The sequence below is a fragment of the Myotis myotis genome, unplaced genomic scaffold (assembly GCF_014108235.1).
Source record: "Myotis myotis isolate mMyoMyo1 unplaced genomic scaffold, mMyoMyo1.p scaffold_m19_p_1, whole genome shotgun sequence".
Taxonomy (NCBI): domain Eukaryota; kingdom Metazoa; phylum Chordata; class Mammalia; order Chiroptera; family Vespertilionidae; genus Myotis; species Myotis myotis.
Genome location: NW_023416313.1, coordinates 144,644,180 through 144,667,501, shown reverse-complemented (window position 1 = coordinate 144,667,501; position 23,322 = coordinate 144,644,180). Strand labels below are relative to the sequence as shown.

At 37.8% G+C, this 23,322-nt stretch overlaps 1 long non-coding RNA gene across 2 annotated transcripts in view; it reads left to right on the top strand.

Moving 5' to 3' along the window:
- The window catches only part of LOC118663511, a 75,671-nt gene that overhangs the window by 2,546 nt on the left and 49,803 nt on the right, over positions 1–23,322 (top strand). Inside the window, exons 1-2 of one of the 2 annotated variants that reach the window (XR_004970075.1) lie at positions 6,564–6,803; positions 8,212–8,415. The exons of the other annotated variant lie outside the window; for it this stretch is intronic. This is a non-coding gene — a long non-coding RNA (uncharacterized LOC118663511). Of the gene's footprint in view, positions 1–6,563; positions 6,804–8,211; positions 8,416–23,322 lie in introns of those variants that run through there. 2 annotated transcript variants of the gene reach the window in all.

Genomic DNA, 23,322 nt, shown 5'->3' with positions numbered 1-23,322 from the left:
TGTTTTGCTTCTTAAAAGTTAACAAAGGTGAACCAAGAAAAACATGAAACAATCCCCCCAAATGGGTTGACTTTAGCTCCCTACACTGACAAACAATGTGACAAGTGTTGAGGTCAGTGTCTTTTTTACTGTGCCACCTCATCTTGTTTCTCTGTTTGGCACCATTCTTAAATAATTTATTCTTTCATTCGTCTGCATTCCCACCAGAATGTACTAGGATTCCCTTTTCCCCATATCTTTGCCAGCACTTATCATTTGTTGATTTGTTGATGGTAGCCGTTCTGACAGGTGTGAGGTGATACATCATTGTTGTTTTAATTTGCATCTCTCTGATGATCAGTGACTTCGAGCATTTTTTTCACATGGCTCTTGGCCTTCTGTGTGTCCACTTTGGAGAGGTGTCTATTTACATCCTTTGCTCACTTTTTAAAACTATATTTTTATTGATTTCAGAGAAGAAGGGAGAGAGAGAGCTAGAAATGATGAGAGCGACTCATTGATCAGCTGCCTCTTGCACTCCCCACACTAGGGATCAAGCCCGAACCAGGGCATGTGCCCTTGACCAGAATCAAACCTAGGACCCTCAGTCCACAAGCTGACACTCTATCCACTGAGCCAAACCAGCTAGGGCTTTGCCCACTTTTTAATTGGATTGTTTGTCTTCCTTTTGTTAAGTTGTATGAGTTCCTCATATATTTTGGAAATTAAGTCCTTATTGGATATATCTTTGGCAAATATGTTCTCCCATGCAGTGGGCTCTCTTTTCACTTTGTTGATGGTTTCTTTTTCTGTGCAGAAGATTTTTATTTTGATGTACTCTGATTTGTTTATTTTATCCTTAATAATCTTTGCCCTAGGAGATGTTTCTGTAAACATATTGCTATGAAAGATGTCTGAGATTTTGTTGCCTATGGTTTCTTCTAAGATTTTTATGGTTTCATGACTTACATTTAAGTCTTTTATCCATTTTGAATTTATTCTTGTGTGTGGTGTAAGTTGGTGATCTAGTTTCATTCTTTTGCATGTACCTGTCCAGTTTTCCCAATACCATTTATTGAAGAGACTCTCTTGACTCCACTGTATGCTCTTGTCTCCTTTGTCAAATATCAATTGAGCATAATGGCTTGGGTCAATTTCTGGGTTCTCTGTTCTGTTCCATTGTCTGTTCTTGTGCCAGTACCAGGCAGGTTGTTTTGAGTACAGCGGCTTTGATATCTGATAATGCGATTCCTCCAGTTTTGTTCTTTCTCAAGATTACTGTGGCTATTCCAGATCTTTTTTTATTCCATATAAATTTTGGAGTGTTTGTTCTAGATCTGTGAAATATGCCCTTTGTATTTTAATAGGGATTTCACTGAATCTATAGATTGCTTTGCAGCCACTGTGGAAAACAGTATGGAGTTTCCTCAAAAAATTAAAAATGGAACTCCCATCTGACCCAGTGATCCCACTTCTAGGAATATATCCTAAGAAACCTGAAACACCATTAAGAAAGAATATATGCACCCCTATGTTCATAGCAGCACAATTTACAATAGCTAAGATTCGAAAACAACCCAAGTGCCCATCAGCAAATCAGTGGATTAAAGAAACTGTGCTACATTTACACAATGGAATACTATGTAGCAGTAAAAAAGAAGGAACTTACCATTTGCAATAGTATGGATGGACCTGGAAAGTATTATGCTAAGTGGAATATGCCAGTCACAGAAAGATAAGTATCACATGATCTCACTCATATGTGGAGTCTAATGAGCAAAATAAACTGATGTACAAAATAGATCCAGAGACATAGAATCATGAACAGATGGATGAATTTCAGAGGAAAGATGGGGGTAGGAGGTGGAGAGGGACAGATTAACTGGGGGAATTTATATGCATATATGCATAAGCCCATGGACACAGACAGTAGTGTGGTGGAGACTTGGGAGGGGTGGGTGCAGGGAAGAGAGGGTCAATGGGAAAAAACAAAAAAGAAAACAACAAAAAACAAAGCGGACATCTGTAATACTTTCAACAATAAAGATAAATTTTTAAAACATTCTGAAAAACTATTCTTTCATTCTCTCATTCACTTATTCATCTTTTTAAGAAATATCATGCCCTAGTTCAGTGGTCAGCAAACTGCGGCTCGCGAGCCACATGCAGCTCTTTGGCCCCGTGACATGGGCCACGCAGTTTCAATTGCACTGTACGTGCACGCCCACAGATGGTGTTTTGTGGAAGAGCCACGCTCAAGGGGCCAGTTTGCCGACCACTGCCCTAGTTAGTTTGGTTCAGTGGATAGAATGTCGGCCTGTGGACTGAAGGGTCCCCAAGTTGATTCTGGTCAAGGCCACATGCCCCAGTTGCAGGTTTGATCCCCAGTAGGGGGCATGCAGGAGACAGCTGATCAATGATTCTCTCTCATCATTGATGTTTGTATCTCTCTCCCCTTCTCCCTTCCTCTCTCTGAAATAAATAAAAAAATATTTTACAAAAAGAAATATTTATCAGGTAATATTACATGCCAGCCACTGAGTTTGACTTCAAGGATACAGAAATGAACAGATTATTAGAGTAGGCTGCTAGTTAGATTTGATCAAGGGAAAAAGGGAGGCAACAGAACCAGACCCCTGACTATGAAAATAAAAAGCATCGGGGTCACTTGGAGGCGTAGGCAACATCAGTATGCCAGCCTGACAGGTTTGGGGCAAACCTGGGCATCCTGAGAGGGGGAGGAAGGGACAGAGGGAAATTCCTATTATTAGCACAGGAGCAGACTGGCACACAAGTCACCTTCAAGTGACCTCATCTCAATTATACCCTGATTATAATAAATTAGCATTATGGTTTTAATCCTCCCCTTTGTGGGCAAACCTAGAGAAATATGGGTAGAATTCAAAGTGGCAGGACCCTGTCAGAAGGAAATCAGAGCATAGAATTGAATAATTAAAAAATAAGCCCACTCTTTTCAGGAATTGGATTGTTCAAAATAAAACCACTCTTTCCCCAGCCCAAGAGATTATAAGAAAAAGAAAGCTCACACAAAGATCCCAGGGCAGTTGCTCTTTGAGCCTGCCCAAACTCTCTCTCTCTGAGAGTGTACTTTCACTTTAATAAATCTTGCCACGGCCACTTGAACTCCTGTGTGTGTGTGTGTGTGTGTCCCTGAATTCTTCTCTGTGTGGTGAAAAAGACAGACATGAACACTGCTTTCATGGACTTCTTGTTTTGTGGAGAAGAGAGATAACTAAATCATTTAATTCCAGAGTATGTGAGAGATTCAGGGAGAGGGAATTGTGCTTTGCTTAGAGAGTACATAGCACAAGAGACACCTGACTAAATTTGGAGAATTGGGGAAACGCTTTAGTTCTTGTTCCCATTCCCAAATTATTTGTTCCTTAGTAAGGTTCTGTTCAGTTAGACATTTCTGTTTGTATAAGGGTTCTCTATGGCTGCTATAAAAAGTTACCACTAATTTATTGGCTTCAAACAACAGAAATGATACATTTATATTTCTGGAGGCAAGACTTCAAAAATGGGCCCATGAAAAAATGAACCAAAACCAAGGTATCAGTAAGATCCATACTCCCTAGGGAGGTCCTATGGGAGAATCTCTCTCTCTCTCTTGTTTTTTTAAATGTTTTGCTAGAGGCCCAGTGCATGAAATTTGTGCATGGGCAGGGTCCCTCAGCCCAGCCTGCACCCTTAGGGGATGTCCGACTGCCGGTTTTGCCAGGGATCAGGCCTAAACTGGCAGTCGGACATCCCTCTTGCAATCTGGGATGCTGCATGCACCAGTGACCATACTTTTCATACAGGTGAAAGGCATCTTGCTGTTGTATGGGCAGCTATATTTTTTTGCCCTGCTTATAAAAATTAATACATAACATGATCCTTCTGAGGCAATAGTACCATTTTCCCCATCTTATGTGTGGAAAAACTGAAACTGAGAGAAGTTAAGTAATTGGCTTTGTCACACAGTTCTAAGTGTCAGATCAGGGCTGACTACAAAATATACAAGCCAGAGTCTATGCATGTAATCTCTGCACCATCCTGTTTTTTTAGTGTTAGAGTAGCCTTGCCAGGTTTTAATTTTTAAATCTAAGAGACTGTTCCCATATATAGGCTAGGCCTGGCTGGTATTCAGGACTGATCTGTGGGGCGTCCGGCGGGTGGGGTGATCGGGGGGCCTCCGCTGGCACCTATCTTGGCTGGTGGCCTTGTGCCATCCTCTGGCCAGCCCCTGTCCCCCGATCGCCACCACCGGTCACCTCCCTCTCGGGGACAGATGCTCAACGTAGGAGCTGCCTCCAATTGGGGGCAGCTCCTGTGCTGAGCATCTGCCCTTTGGTGGTCAGTGTGCATCATAGCGACCAGTCATTCCACTGGTCGTTCCACTGTTCAGTCAATTTGCATATTAGGGTCTTATTATATATGATTGATTTCAGAGAGGAAGGGAGAGGGAGAGAGAGATGGAAACATCAATGATGAGAGAGAATCATTGATTGGCTGCCTCCTGCACACTCCCTACTGGGGATGGAGTTCTACCCTGGCATGTGCCCTTGATTGGAATCAAACCTGAGACCCTTCATTCCTCAGGCGAATGCTCTATCCACAGAGCCACACCTGCTAGGGCTCTTTTCTTGCCTTTTCTAACTTCTAGAGATGCATCCCTGGTATTCCTTGGCTCATGGCTACTTCTTCCATCTTCAAAGCCAACAGCCTGGTCACATGCTGCCTCCTTCATATGACAGTGATGATTACATTTAGGGTCTGGGTGATGCAAGTTAATCATCCTAATTTAAGAACCTTAAATTAATCACATCTGCAAAGTTTCTTTTGTCATATAAAATAACGTTCTAAGGCAGTGATGGCGAACCTATGACACGCATGTCAGAGGTGACACGAGAAATCATTTTTGGGGTTGATTTTTCTTTGTTAAATGGCATTTAAATATATAAAATAAATATCAAACATATAAGTCTTTGTTTTACTATGGTTGCAAATATCAAAAAATTTCTATATGTGACACGGCCCCAGAGTTCAGTTAGGGTTTTTCAAAATGCTGACACGCCGAGCTCAAAAGGTTCGCCATCACTGTTCTAAGGTTTCATGGATTAAGCCATGGTACTGGGGAGAGGGGAGCATATTATTTAGTCTATCACATTGGCCCATCAAAAAATAGTAACTCATGTTTGGCAAAGAAGTCCATTCTTTATAAGATACTAAATCTTTATATTTTATAATGTTGTAAAGTGTTTTATATGTAACTCCAGGAAAGCTGGCCTACATACCCAACCATTTTGGGTATAGTGATAGTTACATAGACAGAACTTGAACCTCTGAATCTCCTACCTGTCTCAGCAGTTGCAGCCTTCCCTACCCCTCCTAATCTGAGTCTTACTTGAACAGATATATCATTTTATGAAAAGAAAGTGAATTAATTACGTATTTGTCTTTGAAATGCTTATGTATCCACCTATTTGTAAAAAAAACCAGCTGTACTCTATATGTACCATAAATACTACCTTGGCCAGAGCTTAGTAGTTTGCTTTTTAGCTCGTTTCTCTTAGCCTCTTCCTTCAGGGTTGTGTGTGTGAAGAGCAATTTATCTTCCAATAGGGAAGGTAGCCTGCCAGACACAAGGAGTCATAAGACGGAGAGCATTTCAAGAGAAAGTGATTCAAGGGAGCCAAGAGTATGTTTACTTGGGTTCAGCTATTTTTGAAATTTCTTTATTCTTCACAATAGAAGTGAATAATAAAGACTAATCATGTTGAGTCCATTGACCATTGTTAGGTTTCTTCCCCTAGACCAGCAGTTCTCAACCTGTGGGTCACGACCCCTTTGGGTGTTGAACGACCCTTTCACAGGGGTCACCTAAGACCCTCAGAAAACACATATATAATTACATATTGTTTTTATGATTAATCACTATGCTTTAATTATGTTAAATTTGTAACAATGAAATTGGGGGGTCACCACAACATGAGAAACTGTATTAAAGGGTCGCAGCATTAGGAAGGTTGAGAACCACTGCCCTAGACCTAGGAGAAGAGTGGAATGAGGTAGTGGGGAGAGAAAGTCTTGAGGAATTCCAAATGATAGGGTATGTAGTAAAAATTTGTAAACATCTAGGGGTAAAGTAGAATATAAAAAATAATTAAATGAAAAAGGAGACATATGTACAACTTTAGACAATAAATACATTTTTTTAAAAATTAAATAAAGCTCAAATCATGAAGGGACATGAAGGAACCCACATTTTTTGAGTAGCAGCTGATAGCATAGAAAATTAGAGTGGTGATAATGCCTGAAGAAAGGGAGATAAGTGAACCAACAATTATGGTATACTCATTACCTTCCAGAACACTTGCTGGATCCTTTTCCTTTGATGGGTCTGTTTGGGTATTGAATTCTCTTTACTGTAGAAAGAACTGAGGTTGGGAAAAGTTAACCGATTTTCCAAGGTAATTCATGTAGTGAATGGCAGTGCTTGTATTTAAAGTTTAGTTTGTCTGAATCCAAACCCATTGCCTTTTTTATACCCCACCCCCTGTCTAGGGTGCCAAGTTTGTTATTTCATCACAGAATTACATGGAAGAAACTGGAGAGATAACTCTTAAAATGTCAAATTATTCTCCTAATTCACCCAGCTGTGGAAATATGGCTTTAGAGTGTATGATAGAATGTGAACCAGATCCATGGAAAATACATATTTGACTCTGCTCTTCCCTGCTGAGTCCCTAATAGAAAATGAATGTCTATTGCTTTTCTGTTGATATGCACAGTGTTTTTCCTCCATAGGATTAACTCATGTAAGTGGTGTTTCTTTCAGATTTGGGGTAGATTTTTATAGGGTTAGTCCCAAAAGCGTTTACTCTTCTACCTAACAACCTGAGTAGGTATAAATTAAATTAGTTTGTTGGTGCCAAAATATGATCAGATATTAATAAGTGGTCTGCAGATATATTTTTTTTTTAACTGAAAAAGTGATTCTCTCATTCTCTTTGTGAAAATTAGAAAAGGTCTTCTAATTTCATTTGCATGTTGAGATTTTGTATGATGACTTGTATTCACGTTCGTACACTAAAATATGAAGCAAATCCGCTCTCCTAATCTGCGGATGCCCGAGCCAGGATCTCTGCAGCAATAGATAGCGTGCCTTCGTGTGTGCATATGCTTGAGAGCAATTGTTTGACTTTGGCTCTTATTAATGTAAATCAACATCTGCAAGGAAAGCCTCCTCCATTCCTGCAATTCATATTTATGTAAATAGCAAAGTAATGGATTTTGAAAAGTGTCCAATAGGTTTGAGCTTCTAGAATTACCCCAAGAGCATAGACAGGATCGAAATGTATCAAGGTGTTTTGGAATGGAGCATTGATAAAGTATTTCCATGTTTGCTGAGTGCCTCTGAGCTGGTGGATTCATACTAATAAAGGGAGAAGCCAGAAATAGTTATAATACGCTTAATTAACTCTAAGCTTATTTAATGCCATGGTCCAGATGAACTCTAGATAGGGAGACATAATACATATAGCTCATTAAAAAATAATTTGGACTTCTCTAATCTATATTTGCATAAAGTTCAGGTTCTTGTCCTGAAGGTATTAATTATTTTCTAATATTATTGTTGAAAAATGGATGCCCATGAAAAAATGGTAATTAGAGAAATGCTGGATAATATAATTCAATTTTATACATGCCAATGACACTATGAGATTTCTTTGTTTTGAGGAAACACCCTTTTAAAAGAAGGTTTTAATAAAAAAATTAGTATAAATGATATCCTGGCTGAGAATCATTAAAAAATAATGAACAAAATTAACCTATTTGTCTCTGTTTATATCAATTGGAAAGGTACTTGCTAGAATCTGTGTGTTTCCATAGGGAACAGCTTATTATTGCTTTGATCATATTTTATAACTCATTTTCTTAACAATCGTATATGCTATTTTGAGAAAATATATGCAGAGAATTAAAGGAATCTGATTAACTCGTATTTGATGAAATCTCATATGGCATACTTTTGGAATTTTATGTGAATTGCTAACAGTGAACAATTCTATAAGTCAACATTCTAGCAAATAATCTATAATAGTATCTCAAATAAGAAACAGCAACTTGAGTTGAATACTATGGGGACTGTTTTTGTTATGTGTGGCAAGTTTGAAAATGTTTTCTTCATTCTATATGTATATATCTGGTCTGTTTTCTATAAAGGCACAAGTCAGTGGTCCTATCCAATATCCTTAAAACTTACAAACCAAACAGGGAAAGATGGGGAAGTGGACAGAGGAGAGATTACAAAGGAGCTGAAGCGGGGAAATCAACACTGAGCATCATCATCCCGTTCCAGGACCTGATTGCACTGGATAAAGTGACCCTGTTGCTGTTTGCCAGGGTGTGAACAGCTGACTAAGCCAGGTGTGACTTACACTCTGTCCTATTTCCAATATTTATCTATTGCTGGGGCTTTTATGGATTATACTTCTTAATTCATCTCTTGTTTTTTAGATTATTTGTATGCAAAGAAAAAAAAAACACTTAAAAACCACAAACAGCATTTTTCTGTATTTCCTTTAAGGCTGCTGATATTGCCACAGTCTCTTGGTAATAATCACTGAAATGGAGTTATGTCAATCAATGCTCTCCTGACCTGCTCTGCTTTGACAAAACTGAGCTACTGTTGGTGCCGAGGAAGCTCCACATGGTCATTCTGCTCTATGTTAGGGTCAGAGAAGGCCTTTCTCTCACCTTTGCAGTGGGCTTGGATACATGTGTCTGAGTGTAGCTGCTTCATGCTTACACTATCTCAGAGAGGTTCTGGTGAAAACAGCTTTTATTTTCTCTTGCAGCCAGTTTCCCTAGTTTATAAACGTGAGACTACGACTGGGCTGGAGAATAAAGCACCTGCTTATAACCGCCTCCTCCTTCTCACTTGAAGCATCATCTGTTGGCGGGATTTGAGCTGGCATGCCTCATTCTTTAGGATGAAGTAATTTCTAGGTGGAGATGCCAATACAATGAAAAGCCCACTAGTTCCCTAGAAAGTTCCAGTAACATCTGAATCTTTGTTTGAGCACAGTTGACAGCTAAGCCATGAACCAATCCCTCCTTTCTCTCCTAGTGCGTAGTTCATGTGCCATGGAGTTGGTGTTCCGTACCAGATCTACTAGTTTTATGCCAGTTACACTTAATTAATGTTACTGTTATCAGGAAGTGGGGCTAGCAGGGGTGGGCAAACTTTTTGACTCGAGGGCCACAATGGGTTCTTAAACTGGACTCAGAAGAAGGAGCTGCGGCCGTGTTTCCCGACGTTGCCATGTTAACACTGCTGCTGGTGAAGGACCCGAGGGGAGAGCAAGAGAACCCTCCGCTCTTTCGGCTCCGCGGGCCGGATAGAATAGCCGAACGGGCCGGATTCGGCCCACGGGCCTTAGTTTGCCTTCGGCTGGGCTAGGTCATATAGAAAATGAGATATTCGAGTATGTGTGTGTATTTTTAACAGTTACAGTTTCAGTATTTTTTTGTATTGGTTTCAGGAACACGGTCTTATAAAATTTCTTCCGTGCTTGTTATTTAGAGATATTTCTCTTTAGCTCAGGACATTACTGCCACTTTTAGGTTAGGTTCAGGACTATACCCAGCTTTCCGAGAGCACTGCAGGGTATGGAGGGAGCAGAGTTTAGTCACCTGGGAGTTAATACTGCAACAAGGAACAGAAAGATGTTGAAGTGCTAAAACAGAAGTACAAAGAAAATAAATAAGGTCAAACTGTCTGTACTTAAAAGTCATGAAGATAGGAAGCAAAGAGTTAGAGGTACCTTTCTAATACAAGGCTTCTGAGACAGGCAGCGAAGTTGTTGTCTGTAAAGCTCAGATAAGAAACTGATCAATATGGCAAAGGGTAGCTTATTAATAGTAACAGATAGGATTTTTGCTGAACAGTGACACATATGAGCCTGTCAATAGTGATGAATATGAGCCAATGAAAGTCTAACACAGAAGAAAGCTTTAGACAAGGTCTCCTTGGCAACAATTGAAAGGAGGCCCTTTCTCTAGAGTATTGAAGGCTGTTTTTGTTTGTATGTTTGTTCCTCCCTCACCCCAAACACAAGCTTTTCAGAAGAAAGTGCTACATGGACCTTTAAAAGTAAATTTTAAGAATCCTTTGAGGAAATACCTCCAGGTTAAGCATATGCATCTTCCAAGTTTGGAAGTCAAATTTAGCCATGTAATAATGAAAATATATTTCCCAAATGAGGCTTTTATTTTTATTTACTTTTTTATATTTTTAATATATATTTTTATTTATTTCAGAGAGGAAGGGAGGAGAGAGAGATAGAAACATCAATGATGACAGAGAATCATTGATTGGTTGCCTCCTGCATGCCCCCTACTTGAGATCGAGCCCGCAACCCGGGCATGTGCCCTTGACCACTGGAATTGAACCTGCGACCCTCCAGTCCACAGGCTGATGCAGTCCACAGGCTGATGCTCTATCTACTGAGCCAAACCAGGTAGGGCCCAAATGAGGTTTTTAGAAGCTCCAGTGCCCAGAATGGAAGTTGCCTCTTCCTTGAGGGAAATCATGAGGCAGACAACAACCTTATTGCAAATAAAATTTTAAACCTATTTTTGTAAGTGGCATCCTCTCATCTGTATTTCACCCAAAGGAAGAAATAAACCTCTACCTTTTGTATACTGTCTCTCAGTGCTAGAAATATCTCAAAGCTTGCTTGGAAAAGTAAAATGAATAAAAATATCTGCTGTGTGCTGAGTATGCGATAGTGAGGGTGTGTAAGATGCTAAAATCCTCAACAAAATTCTAGCAAATTTGATCCAGCATTACATTAGAAAGATCATACACCATGACCAAGTGGATTTATTCCAGGGATGCAAGGCTGGTACACTATCCACAAATCAATAAATGTGATATATCACATAAACAAATTGAGAGACAAAAATCACATAATCATATCAATTTATGCAGAAAAGGCATTCGACAAAATCCAACACCCTTTCCTGATAAAAACTCTCAGCAAAGTGGGAATAGGGAGAGCACACCTCAACATAACAACAGCCTTATATGACAAACTTACAGCCAACATCATACTCAATGGGCAAAAACTAAAACCATTTCCCCTAAGAATAAGACAGGGATACCCAATTTCACCACTCCCATTCGACCTAGTACTGGAAATGCTAGCCATAGCAGTCAGACAAGAAGAAGAAATAAAAGGCATCCAAGTTGGAAAAGAAGAGTTTTGTAAAATGTATTTGTGCTTACACTCTAATTGTGGAGACTAACTCAAAGATGGCCAAAACCCTATCTCCCATTCAATGTACTTCCCTGACATGTGACTTTGCCACTCTGTCCTGAATATGTGGAGTCTCTTTCTCTACGCATTGAATCTGAGCAAGCTCCATAAGTGCTTTGGCTAATAGTACAAGGTGGAAGTGGTGCTGTGCATTGTTGGTGGCCAATGACCATCTGCTCAAACCTGTAGAAGGGTGATTCTGGGTGAAGTGAAAAAAAAATCGTGTTTTTCCCTAACTGGTTTGGCTCAGTGGATAGAGCATCAGCCTGCGGACTCAAAGGTCCCAGGTTCGATTCCAGTCAAGGGCATGTACCTTGGTTGCGGGCACATCCTCAGTAGGGAGTGTGCAGGAGGCAGCTGATCGATGTTTCTCTCTCATTGATGTTTCTAACTCTCTATCCCTCTCCCTTCCTCTCTGTAAAAAAATCAATAAAATATGTTTTTTAAAAAATCATGTTTTTGCACATTCAAGATTCCATGCTGGGGAGGTTTTAAGGCAGGAAATATCAATTGGTTGAAGTGTAAAAGTTAACAGGAAAGCAAATACTGGTTGGGGAAAGCACATTAGAGAGAGACCATCTTATTTTAGTGTGTTTTAGTTTAAACATTGCTTTTTATTGCTTGTAATATAATACACTTGTTCTGATTTACATTAATGAACTAAGAGGACCTCGGCATACCCGAGAAAGATATTATTTTAATAAGTCATGTTTTTCTGGTAGGCTAAATGACTACTTGGGTATATTGATCCATGGCGGAGAAAAATAAGAGTGAACAATGTATTAACAGTAAGATGAAAGAGGTAGAACAGATAAATGTGATTCAGAGCTTTGGTCCTGGTTGGATTTCAGAGAAAAATAGACTCGTAAATTCTTCCTACCACAAATGTATAAATTGTTTATGCTTTCTCACTGCATTATTAAGGCACTTCCAGGTGGTAAGAAGCAAACATGTTTGTATCTACACTCATGAAGGGAATTCGTTGTAGATTTATAGGAGAAGGAGAACTTGCTTCAGCAATCAAATATCTAGGCCTCAAAAGATCTGTGTGTATCCCCAGAAAATTTTAGATGCCTCATCAGAGGCAAGGATCTATTGCTCCCTTTTCTGGTCACTCCACTGTTTCATTTAATGCTCTGTTCTCTTTTGTGTTCACTTGCTTTTTTATTTTTGTTTCCTGGCTTCTGATAACTCATGATGTTTGCTTTCTCATGGCTCTTTCTTACTCATTTACTTTTTTGAGTCTCTTAATTTTTTTTTCTCTGTTCCTCTCCCTTCCCTCCTCTAATTATGTTGAATAGTCACTACTAATTTTATTCTGACCTTATAAGTTTAGCATACTCAAGTCAAGACTTAATTTACTCTGCTGGCTAGTTTGTGGCAATTTCATTCAGCAGGACTCAATGGGTACAGACAAAACTCAGACTATAGTCAGTTCTCCAGAACTCCACTATGCAGTTCATTATTAAATACTAGAGGCCCAGTGCAGGAATTCATGCGCAAGTGGGTTTCCTTGGCCAGGCCGGCAAACAGGGCCAGTTGGGGCCATCTGGCCCAGTCCCCATCAGGGCTGCAGGATGTTGGTCGGCCAGAGGGAGGTTGGCTGGTGGGGGGCAGGGAGGGACCACGTAAGGTTGGCTGGCTGTGGGAGGTTGGCTGTAGGAGTGCACTCCTACATTAAGCATCTGCCCCCTGGTGGTCAGTGCGTGTCATAGCAAGCGGTTGTTCTGCTGTTCAGTCGACTTGCATATTGTGTTTTTATTATATAGGATATGCTCTTTCACCTTTCTCACCCATCCTTCCACCCCTCTCCCCTCTAACAACCATCAGGGTTTTTGTTTTTTTTCTTTTCTTTTGTTTGTTTTTGTTAATCCTCACCTGAGTATATTTCCATTGATTTTTTTAGAGAGAGTGGAAGGGAGGGAGGGGGAGAAAGAGAGAGAGAGAAACATTGCTTCTTGTATACACCCTAACCGGGGCTGGGGATCAAACCTGCATCCCAGGTATGTGCGCTTTACTGAGAATCGAACCCAAGACCTTTCATTCATGGGCCAACACTCTAACCACTAAGTTACACTGACCACAGCTAGCAACCATTAGTTTTATGTCTGTTTCTATGAGTTGATTTTAGTTTTATTTTATGTTTATTTTTTTTTTCTTTAGATTCCTACATATTAATTAAATGATGTGGTATTTGGTTTTCTCTCTCTGACTTATTGCACTTATCATAATAACTTCTAGGTTCATCTTATGTTGTCACAAATATCAATACTTTTTTAATACTAAATAATATTCCATTGTATATATGTACCACAACTTCTTTGTCTATTCATCTATCGATGGGTACCTAGGTTGCTTCTAAATCTTGGCTCTTGTAAGTAATGCTGCAATGAGAATATGGGTGATTGAGAATTTATTAAATGCTATGTACCAAATGAAGTGTATAATCTGCTTTCATCATGTCACATCACAAGTCCTAGGTACTGGTATTATTGTATTTTCAAACAAATAACTAGACCATTATGTGACCATATTAAATAGTTTAGTTCACATACCTACCCAAATTTACATGGCTAGTAAGTAATGTAGCCAGGATTCAAACTTTGCTCTTTCTCATTTCAGAGTCTGTGCTTTTAGTTATTACAATACAGCAACTGGTGTGTGTATGTGCCTGTGTGTGTGTGTGTGTGTTATGTGTGTGTGTGTGTATTTGTGTGTATGTATGAAACATTCAGATCAAATGAAGTATATGAGTAAAATTAGACTTGTGAAAACAATACTAATTGTTTTAGATTAGTATTACTCTGAATTATGGGACCGAGTGATGGGGAGAAGAAGGAGTTATGTCATGAAGGGGTCATATCGTATTTTATATTCTATTGGCATTGATGTACTACTGAGAATATTTAAAGTAGAATATCCCTATCACAATATTTGTTTTAGAAAGATCATTTTGGGACATATTAGATTAGAAAGGGAAGTAAACAATGTCAGAACAGGTACATAAGTGAAGCAAGAACTAAGATTGAGGTGGTAGGATTAGATATATAAGAAGATTTATAAGAGAAATATTAAAGAAATATTAATAATAGCAGTTATAGAACATGATAAAAATTTGAAAATGTAGGGATAGCATGGACAGGAAGTGAGCTGACTTCTGGCTTAGTTGATCTGGGGCATAGTGGGATCAGTCGTAGTGCACAGAGGATGAGGAATACAGGAGAAGAAATATATAGACCAGTAATGGTGTGGTGGAGAATGATGAAATTAGCAATGAAAATTTTCAGTTGGGGAAAGCTGAGAAACATGTAGGCAGCTGAAATAGAGTTCAAGTTTGGTTGGGAAGTGAACTGGATGAAAGTGGTTGGGAATTATCAATATATGGATATTCCTATTAGACCCAGTAGAGAGGCCTCCAAAGGTCTATGGAATTATTTATCTACTAGTAAGAATGGCTTTTGGTATGTGTATACAAGAGGATATATTGGAAGTTAGTTAGTGGATAGAAGTTAGCTTACTTTCATGGGATAGCTAAATACTTAGAAATAAACAAGCTATGCCTCATTTTGTGCTAGGGAGACATTCAAACAAGAAGGTAAGATTGCACAAACAGCCCTAATTCTTCAACCCTCTTTACCTACCATCCCTTTGCCACATGACTTTAAAGTTATTCTTATTTATAGGTTTATTGCTCTGCCCTTTGATTCTAGGTTCAGCCACATAGGTCAGCCATTGGGAAGTTAGCAGGTCTGATGAACAAGGAGGCTTGACAATGCAGTTGGATAGTAAGTTAATGCTTTCACTCCTCTGCCTTTGCCGTGATAATACAACTAGTTTAGCCTGCTGGAGGGAAGTGAGAGATGCATGAAGCACAGCTGAGCTCCTCCAGCCAATCCAGATGTACAAGCCCTGAGCTGGCAGCCAGCAGAGCCTCAGATGTGCAGGTGAGCTCATCTGAGATACTACAGGAATTCTCTGGTTGAGCCCAGGCTAACCCATCACACTTGCAACCTGTGTACTCAATACCTGTTTACTGCTATAAGCCACTGAAGCTTCCTGCTTATTTGTTTCACAGAATTTTGTGGCAACAGATAACTGATATCAATAGGAAAAAGCTGAAATTGCTTTGTTGTTAGATTTGTGGGGTTCATGGTATCTTGACAACAACCTCAATTCCCTACTTTCCTCAGTTAGATGTAGTCATAGCCAAGAGTCACCAAGAGAAGAACCACTGACAAATTTTAATGTTTTTGGACACACCAAATAGTAAGCAGAGCCAATACATACCATGAGAGAGTTTTTTTTAAACAAACAAACTTTTTTTTTTTTTTTTTTTTTTTTTTTTTTTTTTGGTCAAAAGAGCCATAGAGTCACAGTGCCACAGATGGAAGGGTGACAAGGGTGATTATGATTTGAAAAGTTTTGTTCTTTTTTTTTCCCAAGAAACTCTTTCAAATAATTTGCAGTGATTTCAGGGATTGATATCAGGTATATTCTCAACTATATTGACCTTGTTTTCTCTGAGCATGGATAATGCTTTTTGAAAACCAAAGCACTTATGTTGTACCCACAGATAGATCTATTCCCAAGTTCATATGCAATTTACAGCCTAAATTATGGGTATGGAAATGGTGGGAACTTCAGGATAGATAAAAAAATGACATTATGGTAGGTAATGCCAAGTGGGGAGTGTTATGCTTAGATGTCGGTTGGTAAGCACTTTCTTTTTTCCATATGATCATGCACTTTTTATTTTTTACCCTGATTAAGGATCAGGCATATTCAATAGTCTTTCCTGTAGAAACCACAAATTTTTATGTATTGTTTTCTAAAAAATAAGTACACACATTAAAAACAGTGGACATTGTAAGTCAAGGTGGCATCTCATACATCTAGGTTTATAATAGTCTCGTATCTTGCTTCTTACTTTTCTGTATTATATATTTTGTCCTCTTTTAACAAAAAGTCAGAAATCAGGCAAAGCAAAAGCTAAATGCCTCCTCATTTCTGTTTTGTACTTTCTCTCCTCCTTTCTCATTCTTCCTTCTTCTCCTTTGCTCATTCTCCAACTTTCTGTTGCCCACGACCAAAGCATAAAAAACCTAAGTACCCCCAACATATCATAACTAAAGTGTCTTACTGTTCATTGAAAACCTCACTGGGAAGTTTATAGGTCTTATTATATTCTTGTCTCACTTCACCTTTCTCTCCACAATGAACTTCTAGGTTCCACAATCATACATTCTTAACTTTGCTATATATTTAGCCAGTTCAGCTTTTTCTTTTCACTTTTTCCTAGGTTCCTCATGTAAATCTTGATGGTGTCAAGTGAAATAATGTGAAAGGTAGTTTTTTAGAAGTGAGAAGATTTGATTCCTAGAGAAAGCATCACTAATTTCACTAGCAAGCCATTTTATAAACTTATTTACTGAAATATTATGGTCTCTATTTATCTCTCTATGAAAATTAGAATAACAATAACTATAATTTGTGTGATAATTAAAGGATCTCAAAGTATTAGCTAGTATTTCATTTGATACGTTTGAACACTAAAATAGGCAGGATGAATATTACACTCGACTTACTCCCTCAATATAAATGTGGAAAGCAAGGCTGAAATAGTTTAACTAATTAATAACTGACAAAATAAGGTCCACATTTCTGATGGTATCTCTGTCCCAGACCCATTTCCATATTTAAATAGGAAAATATGAAAAACATTATAGATACTCTTCTTTTCTTCAGAACCTAAGTTATATTATCAAGGATGGATAAAATAGAACTTGAGATCTCCCAACTTCTTTTCACTGGTCAAAATGAAAATAGGTCGAAGGACTTGTATGCATGCATATAAACATAACCAATGGATGCAAGACACTAGGGGCGGGGGGACGGTGAGAGCATGTGCCGGGGGGTAGGGGAGGTCGGGGGGAAGGTCAATGGGGGGAAAAAAGGAAACATATGTACTACTATTTGTAGTATTTTAAACAATAAAATTAAATTTAAAAAAAATATTTGGGGAAAAAAATGAAAATAGGTTATAAATGTATGTAGGAAGCAGCATCTGTTGAGAATGGAAGAAAGGTCTTTTGAATCTCAAACACGTGCTATTGGTGTGGGTACATACACATGTAGGGGGAGAAGGGGCTATAGTTATATGTGGGTGATCATATCATCCAAATTGGGATAATTTTGAGAGTGGAATGCTAACTAGACATGATCCTGAGAAATAGCAGGCATAAGCTGAGACAGTCTAGGGAAACTGGAACATATGGTTACTTTAGAGATTGGGAACTAGGGTATATCAGGAAAGCCATAATGGTTTTTAGGGCTTGATAAGCCACAGACTAATAATTAGCATTTAACTTTCCGTTTCTCCTCAAGCTCCCCATACTTATGGGAGAGAGATTCCACAGGTAGCTGCTGGTTATTGCTTGTTTATACATTGCCCTTTATCTCCTCTCAAATAGGTTATTAAATAACTTATTTCCAGCAGAGCGACCCTTTCGTTCTTCTAGTATAAATCCATGCCATAAATTTGATAATTATACAGTCAATATAAGGTATTACTTTTATTGATTACACAATTTACTTGTACCTTTCCAAATTTACTATATTTTCCTGGATAACCAAAATCTTAAAGTCTTTCTCTATTCTTAAAAAAAAAAAATCTTAGTTTTATTCATAATCCATATTTTAACATTGTGAGTCTCTGGGTTCTTAAAGATGAGAAACTAATTGTTATTTGTTAAATTGTGTGCCCCCAAATTCACATGTTAAAGCCATAACATTCAGCAGTACCTCAGAATGTGACTGTACTTGCGGATAAAGTCTTTAAAGAGGGGATTAAGTTAAAATGAAGTCTTTAGGGTATATTCTAATCTATTCTGATTAGCATCCTTATAAGAAAAGGACATATATATATACACACACAAACACACATAGAGAGAGAGAGAGAGAGAGAGAGAGAGAGAGAGAGAGAGAGAGAGAGAGAGGAGAGAGAGACCAGAAACATGTGTGTGTACAGAGGAAAGACCACAGTGAGAAGGCATAGTGAGAAGGCAGTCATCTGCAAGCCAGGGAGAGAGGTTTCAGAATGAAATCAACCCTACCAATACCTTGATCTTGGAATTCTATCTTCCAAAACTGTGAGAAAATAATTCCTATTGTTTAAGTCACCCACAAATAGTCATCCTATTATTTAAGCAGCCCTAGCAAATGAATACACTAGCTATCATATATTACTTTTTTTGTTTGTTTGTTTGTTTGTTTTTTTTACCAATTTGTTGTACTCTTTTTTTTTTTCATTTTTGTACATTCACAACTCCTTCCTAGTCCTTTTGTTACTGGAACAGGTTTTTTGTTTTTATTTTTGTTTTCAGAACAAAAATATTTATTTATTTATTTATTTATTTATTTATTTATTTATTTATTTATTTTATTGTCTAAAGTTTTACATATGTCTCCTTTTTCCCCAATTGACCGCCCCGCTCAACCATTCCCACCCCAGGCAAGCCCCCACCGTCCCAGTGTCTGTGTCCATTGGTTGTGCTAATATGCATGCATACACGTCCTTTAGTTGCTCTCTAACCAGCCCCCCCCACCATTTGTCTCCAGATCAATCTATTTTTGTTCATCAAATTATGTTGATTATTATATCCCACATATGAGATCATGTGATATTTATCTTTCTCCGACTAGCTTATTTCGCTTAGCATAATGCTCTCCAGTTCCATCCATGTTGTTGCAAATGGTAAAAGTTCCTTCTTTTTTATAGCGGCATAGTAATCCATTGTGTAGATGTACCACAGTTTTCTAATCCACTCATCTGCTGATGGGCACTTAGGCTGTTTCCAAATCTTAGCTATTGTAAATTGTGCTGCTATGGATATAGGGGTGCATATATCCTTTCTGATTGTCGTTTCTGGTTTCTTGGGAGATAGCCCTTAAAGTGGGATTACTGGGTCAAATGGGAGTTTCATTTTTAACTTTTTGAGGAAACTCCATACTGCTTTCCACAGTGGCTACACCAGTCTGCATTCCCACCAACAGTGCATGAGGGTTCCTTTTTCTCAGCATCCTCACCAGTACTTGTCATTTGTTGATTTGTAGATGATAGCCATTCTGACAGGTTTGAGATGGTACCTCATTGTTGTTTTGATTTGCATCTCTCAGATGATTAGTGACTTTGAGCATGTTTTCATATGTCTCTGGGCCTTCTGTATGTCCAGAACAAAAACATTTAATGGTAGATGTGAACATGCATGTATACATATTATAAACATACTCATATGTGCATACATGAAATGAAAGAGGCATTTTAGAAGAATATTTTTCAGAACCGAAAGGCATGCATTTCCAAACTGAAAATATATGCAAGGAATACCTAGAAAATGAGTAATGCTGGCCAATGCATGTTGATCCTTGTGATGCTATTAAAACATTCCCAGAAACAGGAAAGGATTCAACAAATAGTACCTGAATGCTTACTTTGGACCCGGCACTTTTCACACATTATGGCAAATCCCAAAATATGTTATGACTTAAATCATTAAAAATAATAATATCTTGCCCTAGCTTGTTTGGCTCAATGGATAGAGCATCGGCCTGTGGACCAAAGGGTTCTGGGTTTGATGCTGATCAAGGGCACTTACTTTGATTGCAGGTTCCACCCTGGTCTGGGCCCTGGTCAAGGCTTCTGCAGGAGGCAATCAATCGATGTGTTTCCCTCACATCGACGTTTCTCTCTGTCTTTCCCTCTCTTGTACTCTCCCTAAAAATCAATGGAAAAATATTCTCAGGTGAGGATTAACAAAAACAAAACAAACAAACAAAAAAACAATATCTAAAGATTAAGTATGTATAAATATTACAATCATTTTGTTTTTTGACACCATTACTTAGAAAATGATAGTAATATTTTTATGACACTTAATTGTAAGAGGTAAAAACCCCATGTATTTAAAGCAATTTATTTTAAAGTTAGATTTTTTAATGTTATAAAATGTATTTTTTAAATATAAGAATTACTAAATTTATATTGATACTTATAATATCAGGATTATTCTCTAGATAATTTATTGTTTTAGACTTTATAAGTCAAAATGAAGCCTCAAAGTCCTCTGTTCCAGGTATTTTCACACAGTAGGTGGTCCCTAAATGTTGATTGTTAATATAAACATTCTACTATCCATTGGCATAATTATATACCAAAACTCTGATGAGGCAATCTGTGTCTTAGTGAAAATAGTTATTGTAAGAATATGTTTTTCCCCTTTAGCTCAAGATGAGAAAATGAGGCTTATGTCTGTTGGTTTTGGTAGTTTCAGGGACACAATAATGGTTTATTGTACCGTTCTGTTGTGTTCTTCAACAGGAAAAGTATGAGCTAATTCTTTGGTAGTCTGGTAGCACTTTAGCAGCCACTGGATAAAGTGAATTTCTAAGTTAATGTTCTTTCTTATTAACAAATGTTAGAAATTTAGATAAGAAGGGAGCTTGATGTTTCTTCGACCATATCTCTTAGCTCTTATGGGTTTAGCCCACTTTTAATATTTTAATGAAGGCTTTTTATGTGCTTGTGCTACTTAATATTCCAAATTAAGGTCTAGTCTCTTCCTGATGTAACTCCCATTATGTCCATCAAGAAGAGTCTGGTAAAAAACCCTATATCTGCATGGAATAGTATGTGCCTTAAGCACAGAAGGTCAACAGTCATGCTTTGACTAAGCTACACTACTTAATGCAAGCCTCAGTGCTTCAGTGAAAGCGTTTTACATTTTAGTTAAAGCACCAGAGTTATATAATGATAAGTTTCAGTATGTTCTCAATCAAAAATTATTTCATAGTTATTCTAATGTCATTCTCCACTTTCAGTCTTTGATGTGAGGGCTACTGAGGATTTCAAGAAAACCACAGATTTAGACTTCAGTGGCTTCCAGTAAATTTGAAAACTTTGGTAAATGGGGAAAAAAACTTTAATGACTACTATAACTTTGTTAACTGTGACAATCTTTCCATTTTTACCCTAATAACTTGAAGTCACTATTTTTCTACTAAGAACTGGTGGTCAACCACTAGGAGAAGGAGAGAGAAAAACTAGAGCAAAATTCTTCAGCTATCTAATACTTCATTAAATGAAAAATATAACCAAGAATAAGGATTATTTATGCAAGAAAAAATTCAACAATATATTGAAATTTCTAGAGAGGAACAAAAAAATGCATTGGGGAAAAATACTACTTGAGAAAATCTGATTTTTAAGAAAGTTCTCAGGCTTTTCTTTTTGCCTTTCAGAGCAAATACCAGAAATATTTCTCTGTCTAATATTCTACCCACTTACTGGTGTTAGTATTGTTTTGAGAACATTGTGCTCCTATGCATTATTATGAAAATGAAAACTATCTCGATCTTTTATCCAAAGAAATCACATAATTTTTTAAAGAGTAATTAAGGAAGAGATGTAAAATCTATCTCTCCCTTTAGAAATGTGGAATTGACATAGTCTCTAAACTAGAGTTAATCATGGAGAAAACTGATAAAGATGACAACCTAATTATAGATGTGAGACATTCTATGCTAAATATTTGGAAATCTATCTCCTGAAAAGTACCACCATTGGTGTTTCAGGGTTCTAAGTTAAGGACAGACACTGCTTGTCAGTACTAGACAGGCCAAAAATGAAAGCGACCCAGGAGATTAAAATGCACATGCTCTTCATCTTATAATGAGAAGCTGGAGGCGGTCATAGGCTTATAATGCATTATCACTTATTAATATCTTTCTGTGAAATTGATCAGACCCTTTACGAATAATAAACGGGTATAAATGTTTTGTTAGTGGAGAGGTTGTTCAGAAGTTAAAAGAAACAGACACTGCCTTGAAATGTGTTCTAGTTACTTATTCCTACATAACAAACTACCACAAAACTTAGGAGTATAAAGCTAGGACCATTTTATTATGCTCCTGAAATAATTCAGTGACAGGGGATGATTCACTGAAGGCTGCAAACAGTTTGGGATGGAGGATTCCCTTTCTAGCTTCTTTAGTCACACATCTGACACCTTGAATGAGGTGGAAGAATGGGCTCGGCTACACATGTTGATTGGGGAAAGCTACATGACTGCACTCAGCCTGGACTTGTTACACAGTTGATCAGAGCTCCAAGAGCAAGTGTTCTAGTGAAGAAGGTGGAAATTCCATGGATTTTTAATGACAGACCTTTGGAAGTCACATAACATATTATATTGGTCAAAGCAGGCACAACTTTGGCCCAATTCAAAGGGAGAGGACATGGATCCCACCTATCAATGGCAGGAGTGTCAAAGATTTATGGTCGTGTCTTAAAACTGCATCCGAGTGTGCTGGAGTGGAAAAATAAGGCACTGAGATAGTTCAAACTTCAGGTGAGCAATGACATGAATCATAAGCATTCTCTATCGCTGTATCTAGTTGTAAAACACCATTTTTTAAAAAAAATTAGAATAAGTAAAAGTAGAAAGAAATATCAGAGATTTTGTTGTAATTTTTGCTAAATAATGTTTTCTCCCAGGGCTTATGTAGAAAGCTGGAAGCTGGTATCTTTAAAAAAGATATAGAGGTAATGATAAGAAAATGAATCTTTATTAAGGAAACAAAAGTTTGAGGATTTAGTTCATAGTGATTTAAAAAACACACAACTATAACTAGATATATTTAGCCTAGAGATTTAACATTGATTTAAGTGAAAGTTGGGCAACTATACTTTTTGCCTGTTGGTCTTGAAACTCTCCTTTAGCCTTATCTTTCCATTTCTTCCTACTATAAACATGGAAGGTCATAAATCTTATAGTAAGACAAAATAAATTGATACAGCTATTTAAAGAGAATGAATGATAAATTGGACAAAGAAATCGATTTAATTAGTCAGAATGAATTTTTCAATCTAGTCAAGATTCCTTTTATTACTTGCTTAAGTGAGTTTGGTTGCTCCATTGGCAGTATCTGCTGAACTGAGCAGGTTTCCTGAAAT